Source organism: Poecilia latipinna, unplaced genomic scaffold (assembly GCF_001443285.1).
Source record: "Poecilia latipinna isolate Pla-1442-1.1 unplaced genomic scaffold, P_latipinna-1.0 Scaffold202, whole genome shotgun sequence".
Lineage (NCBI taxonomy): Eukaryota > Metazoa > Chordata > Actinopteri > Cyprinodontiformes > Poeciliidae > Poecilia > Poecilia latipinna.
Genome location: NW_015112818.1, coordinates 286136 through 293242, shown reverse-complemented (window position 1 = coordinate 293242; position 7107 = coordinate 286136). Strand labels below are relative to the sequence as shown.

Here is a 7107-nt window from a genome sequence, read left to right as displayed (position 1 = left end):
AACATGCGTCAGCCACATGTGAGTCTCTCGATGAGGAAACGCTCTCCATCTCCTCAGCCAATCAGTGATCGGAGGAGTGTCAGGGGCGGGGTTCCCATGTTGCGCTATGGAAAATCGTTAGGGGATACACTGTGACAAACATGCGCTCTGAGATTGATAATAACCAGAATAAGGCCAAAACGGGAACCTGGCGGAGTCAATATTCAGCGAGGGCCGGAACTGGGTGGCGCCGGCCAGGATGAGGTACACATTTCTTCAGTACAGATGGAGGAAAGGCTTGAGCTAAACACGTAAGTTATTTGTGTTATTACATGGTCGAAGCGACATAATACTGCGTAGGTTGCGTAGAGAATACCACTATGTAATTCATAACCACTGGAGCGCCAGATGAGAAGGTAAGAATCAGAGCCTGGAGGCGCTCGGGAAAGAGTTGCTTGATGTTTCATGAAAGCGAATAAAAGTGTTTTTATCACAGCCGTGTATAGGCTGTTGCTTTGTAATGAGAACGGTTCTGAACACTTTTTTTAATAATCCTGATGTTTCATCATCGGTATGACAACAGGTAAATGAAACTGCGTCAGCGCGAAGTCCGACAAGCCACATGAAATCCAGTGGGAATTTCCACTGCGAGGGACGAAACTCGCTGCGACGGCATGTCAGTCTGCTTGTGGTTGCTCTAAAAGTCGACTTTTGTCCGATTTTAATGACTAAATGTGGATGTAAACAAAACGTGGAATCGGCAGGGATGGCGTGTCAAGGAAGAGCTCGGAATAGGATGCTGCGCAAGAGATGGACAGTGCGTAATCCTGTTGTGGGAGAGGACGATGTTACGCAGTACATATTACCACAATCATTCACCGTCCCGTGGCCTTACGGGCCATGTTTATTCTGTTACCGACATTCCGCGACACTATTATTCAATGAAAAAAAAAAATACTCATATTCTTAAGGTACGCCGTTAAACGTGGTTTAAATTCGATGCGAGAGGACTCGTCTGTTGTTTGCGTCTTTTCAGAGGAAATACAAACTCAGTGATGACGCAGCTTTATTTAAGTTTCCGTTGTCTATCAGGATTTTGCTGCGTCACACAGATCTCAAGAGTCCGAAATAGTAATCTGGCTTTATAGTGCGCACTCGACATGTTCAAAACAAGATGTGCTTCCCGAATGTAGGGGGCGTTGTTGAGTAAAATACTAATTGGACCAAATGATCTGCTGCACTCCTCTTTATTTCTCATTGTTTGTTTTTATTTGTCTGATTAACACATTTTGTTTTAATAACATTAAAATGAATTGCAAATTCTTTAAGCAATTTTTCAGCTGAATTGTACCTTGATTTGACTCCTTTTGCTATTTAGTTGTGAACCACTTAGCAAATTTACTACCTTAGACATTGAAAATCATCCCTCCAATGGCACAAAATGAGTCGAAAGTATCTTATGAAGTGACACTATTGTGGGTGGCACATCCACCGTGGGCCTCTAATCTAATTCAATTGTGATGTTCGAAGGTGTGGTGCTTCCTGCTGCTCACCTGCCAAAAAAAAGATAGGAACGAAGAGCTTCATCACTTATCACGGTGCCTGAGGTGAAAATGAGAAAGGTAGGGGCAGCTAACACCATCCTGTCGAGTGGATTTGTTCAGTCATCAGCTGAATCACCAATAGAGCTCATGAGTTGCAAAACCACTGGCAAGCAAATGTAAGAAGAGAGGCTGAGAGAGCGAGAAAGGGAGGGAAGAGTACCTTTAGAGCTTTAATTATGTTCACTGAATAGAAACTTGACTCCTGGAAGTAATGGTGTTATGGCAGTTTTTAAGCAAACACATCAAGGTTCCAGTAAGAGGTATAATCTGATCACAGAGTAAGTGACACGGTTTACGACTATGTTTTTACATGCTTCCAAATGCATATATTATACTATGTGCTGTACATTACGTGAACTGGCCTGGTAAACCGCATCGTTCCATGTTTTATGGATTGAGGATCAGCCATCATGTTTACCAGGAGTTTCTAGGCTGACCAGTGAAACAAGTGACCCAGTTTCCCAAACAAGGAAATGTGACCTCAATAGTTATTTTGTTATCCTTTTGCGGTGAGGTGCAGCCTCTCAAGTCAAGTAAATAGACGCAACATAGTTTTAATCACAGTTTTGGGGACAAATTTTACCAGCAGTAGATGTAGTTAGAATAAGAACGCAGTCTCTGCTTAAAATTCAGCTGATGCTGTTGGTTTAAAATGAGCGAACACATACTTCAAAGACAAAAGAAGCACTGTAAATATCCTGAAAAATGTGTTTGCAGCGCAGGGCCAGTGTCACCTGTGGCCAACATAAACCATCAGAGAAAATGGCGAGCGACCCACTGGCTCTCAAAACAGATCCCTCCTACGCTCAGATTATAGAATGGGAAGTGGCACAGGGCCGAGAGATGACAGTGCTAAAATTAAACCTGGTGCACTGCTGGCCTCGCTACATGACGGTGTATTAATAGACAAGTGTGAGGCAGCATTTGTTCGCAGGTAGACACCATATGTGCTCCAGAACTGTTTTTTGAACAGTGCTGGAGCATTGTTAGCGACTGTGATGTAACCCAAGAGGCCGCTCTGTGCTCCAATTATTTAATTGCTTGTTTTTCTTTCTGTGGGCTTGTTTGAGTACCTGAAATGGACATCAAGTTGCAAATTAGGCAAATAAGATTGTTTTTGTCCCTTCTGTGTTTATAAAGGTGCTCCCTGTTTCAGAAACTGGAGACCCATTTTACTGTCTGAAGATGCCCTGAAGCAGCTAGTTTAACAGATTACGCCACCGTCTTTATCAACAAAACATCTGATATATCCCAGCTGGCAGCATACAAGCCAAAAGATTGTGACAACGTGTAAATCAACCCCTTGATGTGTGGTAGTTATTTCCATCCATTGTGCATTTGGGTCGAACAAACAGTGTCAGGCTGTTCTGAGCATGTCGAGGCTCTCACTTCTACAAATATTTCACAATCCCCAACCCCTTAGGAGACAATGATGCAATTCAGAAGGTTAAACTCAAGATCCTTTTATGATCCAAACATTTGGTGTTGTTTGAGTTTTTCTTCCAAATGGGCCGAGTCGTAACGGAAGTGACATCTGATTGATACTTTTGCATCATGTGATTGTTTTTCAGATTAATCAGTGTGATTACAGCTGTATATATGTATACTTACAAATTAACATTCAGCAAATAAGGTCTTCAGATTCACATCGTGACTCACTTTGCTGCACGATTGTCAGGAGGTAGTTTAAAAACACATTACTTTGATAAGGTTGCCTCTCTCACTCCTGATAAATTAGCACCTATAATCTGTAAGAGGATTAACCACCTACACTGTTTACACGTGCACCCATGCACACTGTTCCGCCCCATGCTGTTATGCACACGTAACACAAGGTTGCACGTATGCAGGCATTCACTGTTGATTTTAAGTCACCTGTTCCAATGGGACCAAACCCAGTGACTCTCTACTGGTGACATCAATTACCTACTGACAGACTGCACTGCATAATGCAGTGATGGATTTGTTCATCAAAGCTGGTTAGACACCATCAGGATAAGTCTTTTTATTTATTTATTTATTTATTTAAAAACAAAAATGTATTTGGTTTGCTTCTATTATTTCACTTTAATTGAATTCTTTTGTCTTATTTCCATCTGTTTCGTGTTAAAAGTGAGCAGCGTATTCAGTTTGATGTCGTTCCAAATCAAACTAATGGTTGCGTAAGTTCCTTTTGTTTTGATTTTTAAAGGGGCTGATGTGCCTTTAACAAGCAGTGGATGGTCAGGTGACTCGGCAGAAAAAAATAAAACAGCTTTGATGCAGTCAGAAGCCTCTGCTCGCACAGGAGAGGGTGAGAGGGCTTGGAGTTAAAAGAACAAGGGAGCAGGAGAGAGGAACGCACAGAGACGTTCTCAGACCCCAATGTTACGTGGCTCATCATAATAAACGAGAAGGAGATGGATGTAAGAAGCGCTGCAGTCTTTAAACCACAATGGCTGCCTGAGTTATTCTTGAAGCTGACACAGCAGACATGTAAATAGTGGCAGATTCTATCGAAAGCGAGAATATTTTTGGCCAGAGCACACATCTGCAGGGCTGCGTGGCAATAATGATATGCCTAATTCGATTACCACTGCTCAAAATACATCCTTGAAATCCAGTGCAGTAGTTTTTGTTTTAGAAGCCATGACACTAAACTAATGGTGAAGAAGAGATTAGGAAGTAACCAACAGACGCATGAAAGTTTGGAGTAGTTGTTTTTTTTCCATCAGCAGGATAGCAAGGAGCCGGAGGCTCTGACAGGCCAGGATAACTCCACAGATCTACAGAGTTCAGTGAGTGTTCTGTCATTTCAAAATAAAAGAAATACCATAATCAGTTTCTCATTCAGTTAGACGCTACTTGTTAACACTTTTATTTACTCCTTTCAGAACTTGTTTTTTCTGACTTCAATTACAGTCGGCCCCATTTGGACCAGGAGCAGCACCGGATGACTGAAGTTGGCCCAGGAGAAGGCATAGTATATGCCATCATGCCTGACAAAGAAGTCTGCGGGAACGCTGCTGAGATCTATTTTTCCACACCGTGATTCACTGACAGTTTCTGCCAGGCTTGATCTGTGTTTCCATTTCGCTACTATGCCCTACCATCCTGAGAACTTGGCCATCTGATGCACTAACAAGCTGCTAAAACGTTGAGCTGAGTATCTGTTTCCTTTTTAGGTTCAGGAAACTTTACAGCATCAGCTTGCCTATCTTTCAAAAAGTCTTTATATTGTACACTATGCCCAAATTACATAGTGTGCATGTACATGTAGATGTCTGTTTTGAAAAATAGACATCTATTCATAAAAAATAAAAAAAATACAGGCTGGAATTCAGTCTTTCATTATCAGACATTCTTTTGTGAAATTGCAGCTCTCTACTTAACCTTGAAGGCTGCTTAAAACAATGAGGAGCAGTTTGTTTTTCATACTTTCATAGAAGCAAAACGTAGATCAGCATTCTCTTGAGATAAAATAGCTTGCTGCTATAATGCAGTGAGAGCAAAAAAACAAACAGGCAAGAGAATGCCAACAGCATTCTCCTGCCCTATTTGATAAGAGGAAAAACAGAATAAAAAAAGAAATATAAGACTGGCAGTAGGTCAATGACGCTTTCACTGATGTTGTTCGATGTTGATTAAAGTGTTCTGACAATGCACATGTGAAGGTGCTGCATTTCTAGGTCCATCCTTGCAGATAAATCATAAAACATGTTGAAAACAACGACATTAGTTTATTTCCCCCCAGGTGTGCCAGAAGCTGTGTCAGCTTGAAAGTCCTCCTCCCCAGGGAACTGGTTTCAGATGGTGTCTTAGAGTCTAAAATCCCATCTAGCACCATTTGAAATCGGTGTTCTTGAGCGGGAACAGACTTCACTTTAGCAATCAGTGTAGGACTGCTGTTTGGTTTGTGATGGTAATTTTCAAAACAATTTGAAATAGGACCGGGAATGGGATGCATATTGACAGACTGTATGGCTCTACAAAACATCAGCTATTAAATAGACAAGAGCATAGGAATCCATTCTTCCGACCCTCTAATCAAGGCTGACCGTTTTCCTCTGGTGTTCAGAGTTTCCATCATGTCTAGCACCATTTGAAATCGGTTACAATGTGGGGGGAAAATCAACATTTTACATGGTGAATATCCACCAAAGGCCACAAGATGGCAGCATTGCACTTACTTATTTCAGTCAACAAAGCCACAGAGCTGGAAGAATCCCTAAAGCAGGAATGAGGACTATGTGCAAATCTGAATTGTTTTGATGGAATAAAAACGTATTATTGTTATTGAAAAATTTGTGCCAACGTTTTTTTTTGTTATTATTTATTGGGGAACGAATCAGGTTATTTTCACTGTGTGTTTAACGGTTTCTGTCTTGATTCCCTTTTTGTAATGTTTAATTAAATAGAGATTTTCTGATTAAATGCTTCAGTGGTCTGGAATCTGTGCCATCAGGCTTGTGCAACATTTTCAAATTTATGCTTGAATGGCTGATTGTGTCCCTGTAGGACCTTGATTTCATTTTACAAATTGACTATTTTACTCCTTATTATGACTGTAGGAAATTTTTGGATAATATTTTTATCAGAATAAAAGATATCTAATAGAATATCTATTATTCTGGGATTTAGCAAATACAATTATTTTAGGTAATTGTTTTTGATTACAATTTATATAAACATCTTTATTATAAATATATGTAGCTATAACTATAAAATAAGTTGTGTTTTTCCACATAATTAAAATAAAAAAATCAGGTATTGACAACATTAAAGGAAAATGTTGCTGTAGTGGCTGGTGGACTCCCAATAAAATTCTCTTTAGGTCCTCATACAGCCTTGGCGAGCTCTGCCTGTGATTAGTCCTGCTTCACAGCAGAAGTAATTGTTTTGGGCTTTTGGTTCATTTTGTAGCAAGTTGTTCACTACATGATTTTCTGACACTGTAACAAAATATTACATGGTGCAAAAGTTGAGAAAGGATCAGTCTCAGCCAAGATAACAAGCCCATAACTGGAAACCCTTTCATACCGATGGCATACAGTCATTCTGCATTCATGTAAATGTGTGTGGGAATTATTAAAATGTTCAAATTAAAATTGAATAACTGAGACAAACCAAGTGTTTTAAAGTGACTGTAAGAGGTTAAGAAATTTACCTATTTGATTTTGTTATAATAATGTTCAATAACATTTTGTCTTCCTGTTGCTTGTTGTCATGATTCCCCAACTTAACATTATAGAATATGTATTGCATGATCATTATGGCATATGTAGAATTATAACTGATTTTAAGTTGACAGTAGTTTGTTTCTCAAATTAACACAAAAACTAAATAGTTAAGCATTTCTGTATATGATTTCCTGCCACACATGCAAATTTGCTATTAAGAAAAAGAAAGAGACAAAGAAGGCTGTTTTTACAGAAAAAGAAGGCTATTCATAAAGAAAACTACAGATAGTTCTATGTCACAAGTTCAGATATATATCCATCCATCCATCCATCCATCCATCCATCCATCCATCCATCCATCCATC

General features: G+C 39.8%; 1 long non-coding RNA gene across 1 annotated transcript; it reads left to right on the top strand.

Annotated features, from left to right (window-relative positions):
• Positions 1–5866, top strand: LOC106946730 (uncharacterized). Its single transcript, XR_001424813.1, has 2 exons — positions 1–290; positions 4485–5866. It is a non-coding gene; the product is annotated as an uncharacterized LOC106946730 (long non-coding RNA).
• The last annotated feature ends 1241 nt before the right edge of the window (positions 5867–7107 follow it).